Genomic DNA, 16,257 nt, shown 5'->3' with positions numbered 1-16,257 from the left:
GTCAACATCCTGGGAACTCACCTGGCACAAATCTTTTTTAACGCCAACACTTTCAGTATTCTGCAAACACTTCCTTCCCCCATCCCAACGTAGCGTGACAATTCGTTCACTGTGATGCGTCTGTCAGCAGTCACTAATTCGTTAACTCTCTGCACATTGTCTGGGGTGTGTGCAGTACGAGGCCTGCCGCTGCGTGGACCATCCTCAATATTGCCGTGCCCGCTTTCATCACGTAACCTGCCTGCCCACCGACTAACTGTACTGCGATCGACAGCAGCATCTCCATACACCTTTTTCAACCTCTTGTGGATGTTTCCCACTGTCTCGTTTTCACAGCACAGGAATTCTATGACAGCACGTTGTTTCTGACGAACGACAAGTGTAGCAGTCGCACCTTGAAGACATGCTGTGACGGCGCCACTCGCGGGAACAGGTTGAACTAAGTTTGAAAACAAGCGGGAAGGATGTATCTACACACTGCAAAACTTTCACACATGCAGAATGAAAACTGTATTTTTACAAAAATACTGTGCGTATCTCTTGCAGTGACCCTCGTAGCTTCAGTGTCGATTATGTAGTCATATCAATTTCTGCGCTTTGTCCTTTGATGGTAGGTTCGTACTGATGATATCAAGTCTTGCCATTTGTGAAGATTTTTTCCAGAAAACAATTCTCCACTTTCTAGAATATATGGGTGATACAACGGAATAGCGACAGTGAAAATTTGTGCCGGACTGGGGCTCGAAACCGGGTTTCCAGCTTTACGCGAGTGTTCTTAAACGGTTTGTTATCCGTGCACGAATCACGGCCAGATCCAAACTTTCGTACGTCGTCGTTCCTGCGTCACCGCCTTGACTCGTACACACGTTTTGTGATTCCTGTCCAGTGGAGAAACATTTAACTTGAAAGTCGCTGCTTTGTATTGGGGAATAAATATGATACTGCATGGCCTGTGACGTTAAGAAGAAAGATGCAATGTTCCCTAGGACATGTATACATCTCAGTTCCATTTTGCAGTTCAGTCGACTTGCGACAAGCGTCCACGCTTTGTTGCTTGTGTTCTGGAGTCATGGTCTGCGGGAAAAACATTGTAAACACTGAATAAAATGTTCTCGGGTTTCCAACCGCGTCAATTGTTTAAAAGTACACGAGCTTTCGGCCAAGCACTCCTGGGCCATTGTCAAGTGTTATGACTGCCAGTGGGCTGTTGGTGAGCCCTTATATACGCTAGCCGCCGGCTGTGACGTCACTGGTGCCCGTGACATTGCCATATATGGGCATGTTTTGAGTCGGCGTTCGATGTGCCCTCTTCAACCGCGCGATCGCTGGATCCCACGCAGCGCTGAGCTGTAAGCCACCGTCTCTATTCAGGGTGTTTGCGGTAATTTTTATTTTAATAGCTTCGTGTATTAAACTGTCCCAGAACCCGTTAGTGCGAGCCACGACAGAGGTATCGTCAAATTTTATGTGGTGACCGTTTTCTAACGCATGCTCAGCTAACGCAGATTTCTCTGGATAGCGTAGGCGATAATACCTCTCATGTTCTTTCCTGCGTTGTTCCACAGTGTGCACTGTTTGTCCGATGTACTTCTGGCTACACTCACAAAGTATTTCGTAAACTCCAGGTGTTCTGAGACCTACAGCGTCTTTAACTGGTCTCAGTAATTGACGTATTTTCGTTGGAGGCCTGAAGATCGATTTGCTCTTGTGTCTTTTCAACAGGCGGCTTATCCTGCCCGACACAGAGCCACAGAATGGCAGCAAAGCAAGTTTCTTTTCCTGCTCTTCGTCGCTGTTCTTATTCTGATATTTCCGAGAAATCACTTCTTTCACTTGATGGGTGCTGTAGCCGTTATTCCTGAAAACCTTGCGTAGGTGGCTCAGTTCGTGGGGCAGGTTGTCGTCGTCTGATATTACTCTTGCACGATGCACCAATGTTTGCAATACTGTGCGCTTCTGTGCTGGATGATGATGGCTGGTGGCGTGCAGGTACATGTCTGTGTGGGTGGGTTTTCTATAGACGCTGTGGCCAAGGCACCCATTTCGTTTACGGTGCACAAGGACGTCGACGAAGTGCAATACATTATCTTTTCCCACCTCCATGGTGAACTGGATATTACTGTTGATGCCATTGAGGTGTTCCAAAAACTCGTCTAATTTCTCTGTACTCAATGACGAACCTGGGAGCACGAACGGCAAAACGTAATTTTTTCGGATGAATCCGGGTTCTGTTTACAGCACCATGATGGTCGCATCCGTGTTTGGCGACATTGCGGTGAACGCACATTGGAAGCGTGTATTCATCATCGCCATACTGGCGTATCATCCTTCGTGAGGGTATGGGGTGCCATTGGTTACAAATCTCTGTCACCTCTTGTTCGCATTGACTGCACTTTGAACAGTGGACGTTACATTTCAGATGTGTTACGACTTGTGGCTCTACCCTTCATTCGATCCCTGCGAAACCCTACATATCAGCAGGATAATGGACGACCACATGTTGCAGGTCCTGTACGGGCCTTTCTGGATACAGAAAATGTTCGACTGCTACCCAGGCCTGCGCATTCTCCAGATCTCTCACTAAGTGAAAATGTCTGGTCAATGGTGGCCCAGCAACTGGCTCGTCACAATACGCGTCATCGTGTTGAAGCTGCATGGGCAGCTGTACCTGTACACGCCATCCAAGCTCTGTTTGACTCAATGCCCACGCGTATCAGGGCCGTTATTAAGCCCATAGGTGGTTGTTCTGGGTACTGATTTCTCAGGATCTACGTACCCTAATTGCGTGAAAATGTAATCACATGTCAGTTCTAGTATAATTTTTTTTGTCCATTGAATACCCGTTTATCATCTGCATTTCTTGTTGGTGTAGCAATTTTAATGGCCAGTAGTGTATGTTGCTCCATTGCGATTGGTGGCACAACGACGCTGAGGTACTATAACAGGACATCCATTACTGAAGACTGCTTGCTCACCACTGGCTGATCGAATCCCAGTTGTTAGCTCAAGCTGTGAGCTTAGTTACTGCATTGACGTCGCTGAAACGTCAGAAATTATATCCGTTTTTGCGTGGTAGGTATATACGTTTCGGATAATTTACCAAAGGTCTCCACGCTGATGTAAAAATCAGTCACGATGTGGATAAAGAGACTTCTCCAGTCAGTGTCATCTTTGTTGCCTCTGCTGCACCTATTGAAACGGCGAACTTCCAGTACAACCGCATCTTTTCAAGGAAACGGTACATCACTCTTAAAGAGCTAAGTTAGCAATGAAGCCCCAACATTAGTGCTTTCTAGACAATCTTTCTTCCACATTAACAAATGAAGTGACTGTAGCCTTCAGGCTGTGTAACATAACGTGTTGCACTGTTTCTCACTCCTCGCATATAACACTCTCGCTCGTCTTACACCTATAATGTATTTCTAAATAGCAGTACATATTCATTTTGTAACCCTTAGAGAATATTTTCTATGAACGAGTCAGACTTAATGGTTGTTATTAGTGCACTCGTTTCCTCCGAATTCAGTGCAAATCTTTGGACAAAATACAGTTCAGCACTGTGTTACGATTGTGAATGACTTTTGCTGTTAATTTAAATTCCCAGGTTCAATCTTGACTAATCAGTATACCACTTATCTGCTTGACTCATACCCCTTAAAGGGAAATTTCCGAGACTAGGCGGAATTGAGTCTCTCCTTTGCGTTCCAGTGAAACTGGTGGGCAGGCTAGGTGCACCGCCTCTGAATGGTTCAAATGGCTCTGAGCACTATGGGACTCAACTGCTGGGGTCATTAGTCCCCTAGAACTTAGAACTAGTTAAACCTAACTAACCTAAGGACATCACAAACATCCATGCCCGAGGCAGGATTCGAACCTGCGACCGTAGCGGTCTTGCGGTTCCAGACTGCAGCGCCTTTAACCGCACGGCCACTTCGGCCGGCGCACCGCCTCTGAAAGATATAACTGTGTTACCAGAGGAGAGACTAAAGTACCCACATGAAATACGATTACAATCAACGCATTTTTCATGTTATTGGCCATAATAAAAGAGACGAAATCCAGTTGTAGGTCTTACTGTAAAAGCAAGACTTATTTATAAAGGAACGAAACATATTCCATCGAAGTCATAAATTCTTTGGAATAATATGCCCAAACCTGATGACAAAGAGAATAACAGTGGTATGTAAAAGCTGATAACAGCAAATCCTGTAAGACTGTATTAGGCAAAATTAGAATCTCACACAGAAAACCCAGAAGATTACAGATTCATCAAGTAGAAAGTCAGAAGTTCAGATTATAAAATTTTGTTTAAGACTTATTCATCTTCGAAAACGAAGACGAAATAGAGTCAAAAAAAGTGAGCCCAATGTTCTTCAGCAAACAGCAAAATATGTTGCAACTATGCAAGACAAAAGAACAGAAAATTTAATTTTGCAGCATGATAGCTACTGATGAGAGAAGATAGCTTTTTAAATAAAAAACGAAAAGGAAAGAAAGAAACTATGAGTGAACTTGTTCACTTGGACGCTAGAAGGCATAATCGAAATTTGTTAGATTAATAACTGAAAATAATGTAAGAGCGAAACAGAAAAGAAAACTTATGCTTAGTATTCATCTAATTTCTGTCAGCATTCCCGGAATTTGTAAAACATTCATATATACAAGAGGTGAATGAAAAACACAAATACTAAGGAAAAAATACAATACAATCTAATTTAACTTGCATACGTCCATTCGAAGGAGGATGAAAGGAAAGGTAGGTGGTGTAGCGGACAGTGCAATAGAAATGATTTAAGTAGAAGAGAAAGTAATAGAAAAGGGACTGACAAAAGTGTTTACTAGTTGTCTGTTGAAACAGACCTCTCCCCAAACTGGAATAACGATGCAGTAGTTGTTCCATTTCAAGGAAAGGAGACATAATGTCGGCCGCACACGCGTTTATATCGTGATGTAATAAAATTCACGCTTAGATTTGAATTTAAAGAATTATTAATTTGTATATGGTTACTTTATGCTTAAAGACCTGAACTATTTATTTAGTTTGAACGCTATGCTTGTTATCAAACAAAATTAAACCTACTTGATAGTGCTTATAATCCTGTAAGAGAAGAATCTAGAACATCATGAGATAATATGTGGTCTCGGGTAAAAAGCCATTAAGGTTGATAAATATATGTACTGAACTACTGAAAATGAGCATATCAACTATGATTTTATCCATAATGTAAATGAGGTCCTAGACGTAAAAGTCAGTGTTAAAATGTCGGCTCAACTAGCATTTACAGTATAAGGAATATCAGCATTTACGCGTTTAGAAAATAAGGCCTCATCAGAATTACTGTAGAAAAACTTCTTAAAGAGATGAATATAAAACATAAACAAGAAAAATAAAATAAAATCTTCCCTTGCAGCCCTGTCTTCTTAAGATGTTCAAGGGTTGCAGAGAAAGTAATGCTCCGCAATTTTTTTTTTCAGCCGAAAGCAATGCTACGAATGCGAAACGTTACGAATGTATTACTGGTAAAGTCTCCTGAGTGAGAGTGCCAGGTTTCCGTCACTTCCGACAGGTAACGTAGATGCGGACAGTCTCAAAATGGCGTCTGTAGGTGATGTATGTGATAAGCAACATACCGTCATTGAATTTCTCACTGCAGTGAAAGAAACCGTAGGGAATATTCACAAACGATTGTGCAAAGTCTATGGAGCATCTGCTGTCGACAGAAGTACAGTTAGTCGCTGGGCACGGAGGATGAGGTCGTCAGAAGGCGGTTCGGTGGAGCTCCACGATTTTCAGCGGTCGGGGAGACCATACACGGCTGTCACTTCTGACATGCTGGAGTGAGTTGATGTTGTCATTTGCGAGGACAGACGCTATTACGACTCGGCGGTTGGCGCTGCATCTGTCAGCCAGCAAAGGCAGTTAACAAAGTGAAGCACTGGCTTCGCTGCCAGGATTGGTACCGACAGGACATACACGCCCTTGTTTCGCGCTGGAGGAACGCCATAGAACGGGAAGGATATTACGTGGAAAAATAGGGTGAGTAAATATAACACCATTCTTTCGTTGTGTGATTCTCATTATGTTGAAGAATTGTTGAAGCAAAAGTGCGGTGCATTACGAGGGGCGTTTGAAAAGTCCGTGCAAAAATAAAAACTACTTACGTATTTGGGGTAAACCTTTTTTATTTTTCGACATATTCTGCTTTTAGATTCATATACTCGTCCAACGCTGTTCTAATTTGTTGATCCCTTCCGAGTGATAGGAATTGCCTAAGTCTGCAAAATACACTCCTGGAAATGGAAAAAAGAACACATTGACACCGGTGTGTCAGACCCACCATACTTGCTCCGGACACTGCGAGAGGGCTGTACAAGCAATGATCACACGCACGGCACAGCGGACACACCAGGAACCGCGGTGTTGGCCGTCGAATGGCGCTAGCTGCGCAGCATTTGTGCACCGCCGCCGTCAGTGTCAGCCAGTTTGCCGTGGCATACGGAGCTCCATCGCAGTCTTTAACACTGGTAGCATGCCGCGACAGCGTGGACGTGAACCGTATGTGCAGTTGACGGACTTTGAGCGAGGGCGTATAGTGGGCATGCGGGAGGCCGGGTGGACGTACCGCCGAATTGCTCAACACGTGGGGCGTGAGGTCTCCACAGTACATCGATGTTGTCGCCAGTGGTCGGCGGAAGGTGCACGTGCCCGTCGACCTGGGACCGGACCGCAGCGACGCACGGATGCACCCCAAGACCGTAGGATCGTACGCAGTGCCGTAGGGGACCGCACCGCCACTTCCCAGCAAATTAGGGACACTGTTGCTCCTGGGGTATCGGCGAGGACCATTCGCAACCGTCTCCATGAAGCTGGGCTACGGTCCCACACACCGTTAGGCCGTCTTCCGCTCACGCCCCAACATCGTGCAGCCCGCCTCCAGTGGTGTCGCGACAGGCGTGAATGGAGGGACGAATGGAGACGTGTCGTCTTCAGCGATGAGAGTCGCTTCTGCCTCGGTGCCAATGATGGTCGTATGCGTGTTTGGCGCCGTGCAGGTGAGCGCCACAATCAGGACTGCATACGACCGAGGCACACAGGGCCAACACCCGGCATCATGGTGTGGGGAGCGATCTCCTACACTGGCCGTACACCACTGGTGATCGTCGAGGGGACACTGAATAGTGCACGGTACATCCAAACCGTCATCGAACCCATCGTTCTACCATTCCTAGACCGGCAAGGGAACTTGCTGTTCCAACAGAACAATGCACGTCCGCATGTATCCCGTGCCACCCAACGTGCTCTAGAAGGTGTAAGTCAACTACCCTGGCCAGCAAGATCTCCGGATCTGTCCCCCATTGAGCATGTTTGGGACTGGATGAAGCGTCGTCTCACGCGGTCTGCACGTCCAGCACGAACGCTGGTCCAACTGAGGCGCCAGGTGGAAATGGCATGGCAAGCCGTTCCACAGGACTACATCCAGCATCTCTACGATCGTCTCCATGGGAGAATAGCAGCCTGCATTGCTGCGAAAGGTGGATATACACTGTACTAGTGCCGACATTGTGCATGCTCTGTTGCCTGTGTTTATGTGCCTGTGGTTCTGTCAGTGTGATCATGTGATGTATCTGACCCCAGGAATGTGTCAATAAAGTTTCCCCTTCCTGGGACAATGAATTCACGGTGTTCTTATTTCAATTTCCAGGAGTGTAGCTAGTAGTTGCTTCAGTCACCTCCTCGTTTGAATAAAATCTTTGTTCCGCCAGCCATTTCTTCAAATTGCGGAACAAATAGTAATCTGAGGGAGGCAAGTCTAGAGAATAGAAGGGATGTGAAACGAGTTGGAATCCTATTTCCAATAATTTTGCAACCACAACTGCTGAGATGTGTGCTGGTGCATTGTCGTGATGGGAAAGGCCTTTTTTGCGGTCCAATCGCCAGCGTTTTTCTTGCAACTCGGTTTTCAAACGGTCCAATAACGATTAATCATATGCACCTGTAATACTTTTATACTTTTCCAGATAGTCGATGAGGATTAGCCCTCGCGAATCCCAAAAGACAGTTGCCATAACATTTCCTGCCGAAGAAATGTCTTCGCCTTTTTTGGTGCAGATTCTCCCTTGGTATGCCATTGTTTAGACTGTTCGTTGGCCTCAGGAGTATAGTAATGTATCCATGTTTCATCCACAGCGACGAAACGACGCTTAAATTCCTGCGGATTCTTCCTGAACAGCTGCAGACCATCCTTGCACAACATTCCGTTTTTGGTCGAGCGTGAGCAATCGCGGAACCCATCTTGCGGATAGTTTTCTCATGTCCAAATGTTTATGCAAAATGTTATGTACCCACTCATTCGAGATGCCGACAGCACTAGGAATCTCACGCACCGTAACTCTTCTGCCATTCATCACCGTATTATGGATTTTATCAATGATTTCTGGAGTCGTAACCTCCACAGGGCGTTCAGAACGTTCAGCATCACTTGTACCCATACGGCCACTCCGAAAATTTTGAAACCATTGACTGATAAGCTGTTCTAATCGAAGGTGCATAGTCACCATAATGTTTATCTAGCTTCGTTTCAGTCTCCTGAGACGTTTTGCATTTCATGAAGTAATGTTTAATCACCACACGAAATTATTTTTCGTCCATTTTTTGACAATCACTCGACTTCCTTGATTCACACGAATGCCAAACACAAAGAAATAGACCAATATGGCTGGTGTGCGTTCTTTCCAAAGATGCTACTAAGTAAACATGACCTCGATACGTGCCAATGGTGCCATCTCTCGGACTTTGCACGGACTTTTCAAACGCCCCCCGTACTTCCTAGGCAACCCTCGTACATCCATATCACTGTCAATTGATAAAATGGGGTTAACTGAAATGGCAGGGCACAGGGTTTTAATTTTCCATCAACTTAAGGCTTATTAGAGATTGAGTGTGGTCTCGGGTTGTGGTTTATAGGAGAGGAAATAGCTGCATTCTAAGGAACCATCGCAGCATCCATCTGAGGTGATTTAGGGAGAACGCGCCGTAGGTAAATGTGGAGGTCCAGACGTGCATTTCAACCTCCATTCTCTAGAAAACAAGTCCAGTGCGTTATCACTTCGCCACCTCACTTGCTCGCCTGTGGGCGGTGGTCAGCGTCTCAGCAAAAAGCAGACACGGCTGCCCAAGTGCTTTGCGTCTTTGGCTAGGTGCGGTGCATTTAGTACAATCGACACACTTCCAATACCAATACTGAGAGTAGTGTGCACACGGTGATTGTGACACCAATTGCTAAGTGTAGCAGCCAAGTGCAGCAGCAGCTACTGAGGCATAATTTTTGAGCATACCCTAATTTCGACCTTCCTTGATACAGAAATGTCCAAAAATCAGCTCGGATTCAGAAAGCACTCAGTTTGCATATTTTTCGCACGAAATCATCCACCAAAACGGCCTTGCTGTGCTGGTACTGTCAACGGCTGAAAGCAAGGGGAAACTACGGCCGTAATTTTTCCCGAGGGCATGCAGCTTTACTGTATGATTAAATGATGATGGCGTCCTCTTGGGTAAAATATTCCGGAGGTAAAATAGTCCCCCATTCGGATCTCCGGGCGGGGACTACTCAAGAGGACGTCGTTATCAGGAGAAAGAAAACTGGCGTTCTACGGATCGGAGCGTGGAATGTCAGATCACTTAATCGGGCAGGTAGGTTAGAAAATTTGAAAAGGGAAATGGATAGGTTAAAGTTAGATATAGTGGGAATTAGTGAAGTTCGGTGGCAGGAGGAACAAGACTTTTGGTCAGGTGATTACAGGGTTATAAATACAAAATCAAATAGGGGTAATGCAGGAGTAGGTTTAATAATGAATAAAAAAATAGGAGTGCGGGTAAGCTACTACAAACAGCATAGTGAACGCATTATTGTGGCCAAGATAGACACTAAGCCCACGCCTACTACAGTAGTACAAGTTTATATGCCAACTAGCTCTGTAGATGATGAAGAAATTGATGAAATGTATGATGAGATAAAAGAAATTATTCAGATAGTGAAGGGAGACCAAAATTTAATAGTCATGGGTGACTGGAATTCAAGTGTAGGAAAGGGGAGAGAAGGAAACATAGTAGGTGAATATGGATTGGGGGTAGGAAATGAAAGAGAAAGCCGTCTGTTAGAATTTTGCACGGAGCATAACTTAATCATAGCTAACGCTTGGTTCAAGAATCAGGAAAGAAGGTTGTATACATGGAAGAACCCTGGAGATACTAAAAGGTTTCAGATAATGGTAAAACAGAGATTTAGGATCCAGGTTCTAAATTGTAAGACATTTCCAGGGGCAGACGCTGACTCTGACCACACTCTATTGGTTACGAACTGTAGATTAAAACTGAAGAAACTGCAAAAAGGTGGGAATTTAAGGAGATGGGACCTGGATAAACTGAAAGAACCAGAGGTTTTACAGAGTTTCAGGGAGAGCATAAGGGAACAATTGACAGGAATGGGGGAAAGAAAGACAGTAGAAGAAGAATGGATAGCTTTGAGGGATGAAGTAGTGAAGGCAGCAGAGGATCAAGTAGGAAAAAAGACGAGGGCTAGTAGAAATTCTTGGGTAACAGAAGAGATATTGAATTTAATTGATGAAAGGAGAAAATACAAAAATGCAGTAAGTGAAGCAGGCAAAAAGGAATGCAAACGTTTCAAAAATGAGATCGACAGGAAGTGCAAAATGGCTAAGCAGGGATGGCTAGAGGACAAATGTAAGGATGTAGAGGCTTATCTCACGAGGGGTAAGAGAGATACTGCCTACAGGAAAATTAAAGAGACCTTCGGAGAAAAGAGAACCACTTGCATGAATATCAGGAGCTCAGATGGAAACCCAGTTCTAAGCAAAAAAGGGAAAGCAGAAAGGTGGAAGGAGTATATAGAGGGTCTATACAGGGGCAATGTTCTTGGGGACAATATCATGGAAATGGAAGAGGATGTCGATGAAGACGAAATGGGAGACATGATACTGCGTGAAGAGTTTGACAGAGCACTGAAATACCTAAGTCGAAACAAGACCCCGGGAGTAGACAATATTCCATTAGAACTACTGACAGCCTTGGGAGAGCCAGTCCTGACAAAACTCTACCATCTGGTGAGCAAGATGTATGATACAGGCGAAATTCCCTCAGACTTCAAGAAGAACATAATAATTCCAATCCCAAAGAAATCAGGTGTTGACAGATTTGAAAATTACCGAACTATCAGTTTAATAAGTCACAGCTGCAAAATACTAACGCGAATTAGCCGGCCGGAGTGGTCTTGCGGTTCTAGTCGCTGTAGTCTGGAACCGAGCGACCGCTACGGTCGCAGGTTCGAATCCCGCCTCGGGCATGGATATGTGTGATGTCCTTAGATAGGTTTAATTAGTTCTAAGTCCTAGGCGACTGATGACCTCAGAAGTTAAGTCGCACAGTGCTCAGAGCCATTTCAACCATTTTCAACTAACGCGAATTCTTTACAGACGAATGGAAAAACTGGTAGAAGCCGACCTCGGGGACGATCAGTTTGGATTCCGTAGAAATGTTGGAAGACGTGAGGCAATACTGACCCTACGAATCATCTTAGAAGAAAGATTAAGAAAAGGCAAACCTACGTTTCTAGCATTTGTAGACTTAGAGAAAGCTCTTGACAATGTTGACTGGAATACTCTCTTTCAGATTCTAAAGGTGGCGGGGGTAAAATACAGGGAGCGAAAGGCTATTTACAATTTGTACAGAAACCAGATGGCAGTTGTAAGAATCGAGGGACATGAAAGGGAAGCAGTGGTTGGGAAGGGAGTGAGACAGGGTTGTAGCCTCTCCCCGATGCTATTCAATATGTATATTGAGCAAGAAGTAAAGGAAACAAAAGAAAAGTTCGGAGTAGGTATTGAAATCCATGGAGAAGAAATAAAAACTTTGAGGTTCGCCGATGACATTCTAATTCTGTCAGAGACAGCAAAGGACTTGGAAGAGCAGTTGAACTGGATGGACAGTGTCTTGAAAGGAGAGTATAAGATGAACATCAACAAAAACAAATCAAGGATAATGGAATGTAGTCGAATTAAGTCGGGTGATGCTGATGGAATTAGATTAGGAAATGAGACACTTAAAGTAGGAAAGGAGTTTTGCTATTTGGGTAGCAAAATAACTGATGATGGTCGAAGTACAGAGGATATAAAATGTAGACTGGCAATGGCAAGGAGAGCGTTTCTGAAGAAGAGAAATTTGGTAACATCGAGTATTGATTTAAGTGTTAGGAAGTCGTATCTGGAAGTATTTGTATGGAATGTAGCCATGTATGGAAGTGAACTGTGGACGATAAATAGTTTGGACAAGAAGAGAATAGAAGCTTTCGAAATGTGGTGCTACAGAAGAATGCTGAAGATTAGATGGGTAGATCACATAACTAATGAGGAGGTATTGAATAGAATTGGGGAGAAGACCAGTTTGTGGCACAACGTGACTAGAAGGAGGGATCGGTTGGTAGGACATGTTCTGAGGCATCAAGGGATCACCAATTTAGTACTGGAGGGCAGCGTGGAGGGTAAAAATCGTAGAGGGAGACCAAGAGATGAGTACACTAAGCAGATTCAGAAGGATGTAGGCTGCAGTAGGTACTGGGAGATAGAGATGCATAGGATAGAGTAGCATGGAGAGCTGCATCAAACCAGTCTCAGGACTGATGACCACAACAACAAAAACATCCTCCAGTCTACAGATAGAGACCAATAGGCAGATCTTATACTCGTTGTTTTCTGGAAATTGGTTGACACAGTGTCCCACTGCAGACTGTTAGAGGAAGACACAAGCATTTGGAGCAGGTTCTCCGAAATTTGTGTCGTGTCCGTCGGTGTACCGCGAAGCAGAAACAGTCTGGAACACATCATACTGTTCTTTCGAGAACAAGTTACTGTCTTCGTATATATAGTTAAAGGCTACCCAGCCATTGACCTTTGTCTGTGCGAATGCGCACATGTTGCCCAAACTCTTACGGGAATCGCCAACGCGTGCGCGAGTAATGAGTGGGTGGGCAAATGTCTATAAGGTACAATACATATGTAGAATTGTGGACGGTTGGGAATGTGAGTCTCACGGGAGGCGTGCAAGGGATAAGTCCCTGCAGTCGCCCTATTCATCTGTGTCCTCGGTGGCTCAGATGGATAGAGCGTCTGCCATGTAGGCAGGAGATCCCGGGTTCGGGTCCCGGTCGGGGCACACGTTTTCAGCTGTCCACATCGAGGTATAACAACAACACCTGTCGGCAGCTGAGGTTGTCACTTAGTCATCCTTTATTTCAGGGAAAAGCTGCACGGTCATCAACAGTAACTGTTCTTTCGAGAACAAGTTACTGTCTTCGTATATATAAATGTACTTACTTACAAAGCATACAGTATTATGCATATGTGATTAAGTGTGCTTGAGTCTCTCTTCAGTCTCTCTCTGTTCCAGTAGTGCTGGATTACCACATTCGCTATCAGTCGTAGTAGCAGTAGCGTCGTGTTAGCTTCTTAATTTGCTTAATGCACTGTCTTCCGTAAACTCAGTGAGCCTCGGAGTAATCTTCTGAGGGCCGGCCGCGGTGGTCTCGCGGTTCTAGGCGCGCAGTCCGGAATCGCGCGACTGCTACGGTCGCAGGTTCGAATCCTGCCTTGGGCATGGATGTGTGTGATGTCCTTAGGTTAGTTAGGTTTAAGTAGTTCTAAGTTCTAGGGGACTAATGACCACAGCAGTTGAGTCCCATAGTGCTCAGAGCCATTTGAACCATTTAATCTTCTGAGGACAAGCTCAAGCAGACCTCTGAGTGGAACGGATTAGAAGGCCACATGGTCCAGGCAGTGAGGTGATCCGAAATCTGCGTTCTCTGGTGGTGAATGTTGTGCCACATGGAAGAGTGTGGCCGGCCTTGTTTGCGGTTTGTGAGCAGCTAGCGGCGGCCGGCTTCTGTTGAGCGGCGGCGGCTTCTGTGGGCGGCGACCTGGGGGATTTGTGTGCCATGGCGCTACTGATGGAGCTGTTTGTGACGCGATGCCAGATGGCGTCAACCAGCGCACGTCACGACATTCGCCTCGTGAAACACCGTGAACATCTACCAGAAAACCGCTCATGTAGCACTGGCGCTGCTGTGGACGCCGAAGGCTATTCGGCTGATACTGACTCGATGTCCGTGACTGACGTCGACGTGAACGGTATGTAGGCTGCCGCGGCTGCGGCAACTGCTGTGAAACAGGCAGGAGGTATGCAGGCGCTCAGGGGCCGATGTCCACGGCAGAGTTGTCTGACATCCCACGTGCACGAACTTAAGGCAGCAACAAGAGCCGCACGAGGACAGCAGTCTGAGATGCAGGCAGCGTTTCTAAAACATGAGAATCTACGGCAGGAAAATAATAAAAGTCACTGATGTTTGTGCCGTCGGCGGGTACCTGTTTTCCCACGACACTGTAATGAGATCGACCAGTCGTCTGACAGGGGGAGGCCACGACGTTTGGAACGCGGATTTACTGCAAACTGCGTACACTCGTAGTACTCCATGAGGACCACAAAATGTGTAAGCAGTAGCGCGTACTTCTCAAGCGTTATTGAGAAAATCGCAAGATAATTTCGCTCTTCAAATATATACCTCCGCATGGCCATTTTTACCATGAAGCGGTGGCAACCGATTGGTTACCGTTCAAACACCGTAATCGCTGTATCGATGGATCGAGTCCCGTTCGTCAGTTTCTTTTTTTATTTTCAACTTAGTCATTTTCTTTTCTGTTTATATTACATGTAATCGGATGAACTTTTACCAAATTTACAATGTTATTTGGCTGTCTACAAATTTTTGCTATGACAAATAATATAATATTCATAACTATTGACTAGTAAACGACCAAACGCATAAAATGATACTGAAAATGTATGCTTGCCCGTGATTTGAGAAATACCTTATACCTGTAAACAGCCCGAAACTACCTGTTACCTGCGAGTTTAGACCGGCACACACGGCTTTCGAAAGAAGTACAATTAATCGTCGCTTCCGACATCGCGAGTACAAGTTGCAGGATGGTATTTTTTGTCAAAACATGGAAGACATAAAGTGATGAAGATTATGTTATTTGTGAGGGTAAAAATTTGTAAGTGCCAAATAACATAGTAAATTTAATAGAAGTTCATCCGATTACACGTATTTTTCGCATTATATCAATTGTAATATAAATAGTAAAGAAAATTACTGTATCTAAAATTAAAAAAAAAAACTGACGACAGGGACTCGATCAGGCGATACAGCGATTACGGTGCGTGAACGCTAACCACTTTTTATTTATTATGATTAGCACAACACAATGCCCAGTCCGTGAGCAAAGAAAATCTCCGACCCAGCCGGGAATCGAACCAGGGCCCTTAGGATTGACAGTCTGTCGCGCTGACCACTTTTTTTTTTGTATTCTATTTGGAACTGCGTGGGGGGTCGAGGAAGACTGCCTGAAGATAGTTGGCAAAGGTTTTCCGATAGTGTGACCATCTATGAACCTGATTGTGGGCTTGCTGCAAGAAATACCAAAAGTCAAGTCGCGACTTGGCAGCATCCCCATAGAGGTACGCAATCGTCCAACCTTTGACCCAGATGATCGACTGTGATTTAGTCGCCGGAAAGTAGTCGCTCTCTGGATGTAAGAAGGAAGCAGGTGTAATATGTTGCGGGGTCACACGGAGGTAGCAAGCCACCATCTGTCTTCCTAGGAGCCATACGTCCTCCACCGCGATACAAGTTAAGCGGTGATGGTCGTCATCCACTTGGCGACATTTCGGGCATAGTGGAGTGTCCACTAGTCCAATTGCATGGATCCGTTGGTTGGTGTTGAACTTGCCACAGGCGACAGAGAACCACAGTGCCCGAACGAAGGTAAGAAGGAATTTTTGGTGCACATGTCTCCAAATCTTCGGCCAATGCAACTTGGGGCGTTTGAGTTCAATGACATTACGACTTATCCGTCGTAGCAGCCAAACATAAAAATCATTCGCGCATGGCGGTCTCTTGCGCGGAAGCTCGTTCTGATATAACTAAGTTCCACGAGAAATGTTTACATGCGCAAAATGTGGCGTAATGTTGCCCACCGCCACCGGAGGTGTGAGGGACGCTGGAACTAGGAGATCCAGTAGGCGGGATGTAAGGGAATCACGCCCGCTACGCCATTGCTTGTACATCGTGGCTAGAAGGAGCGCCGTCGCTCGGCAGTGAACATTCGTAAGTCCGAGTCCCCCCTTGT

This window comes from Schistocerca nitens, chromosome 8 (genome assembly GCF_023898315.1).
Source record: "Schistocerca nitens isolate TAMUIC-IGC-003100 chromosome 8, iqSchNite1.1, whole genome shotgun sequence".
NCBI lineage: Eukaryota > Metazoa > Arthropoda > Insecta > Orthoptera > Acrididae > Schistocerca > Schistocerca nitens.
This window is presented reverse-complemented; position numbering follows the sequence as displayed.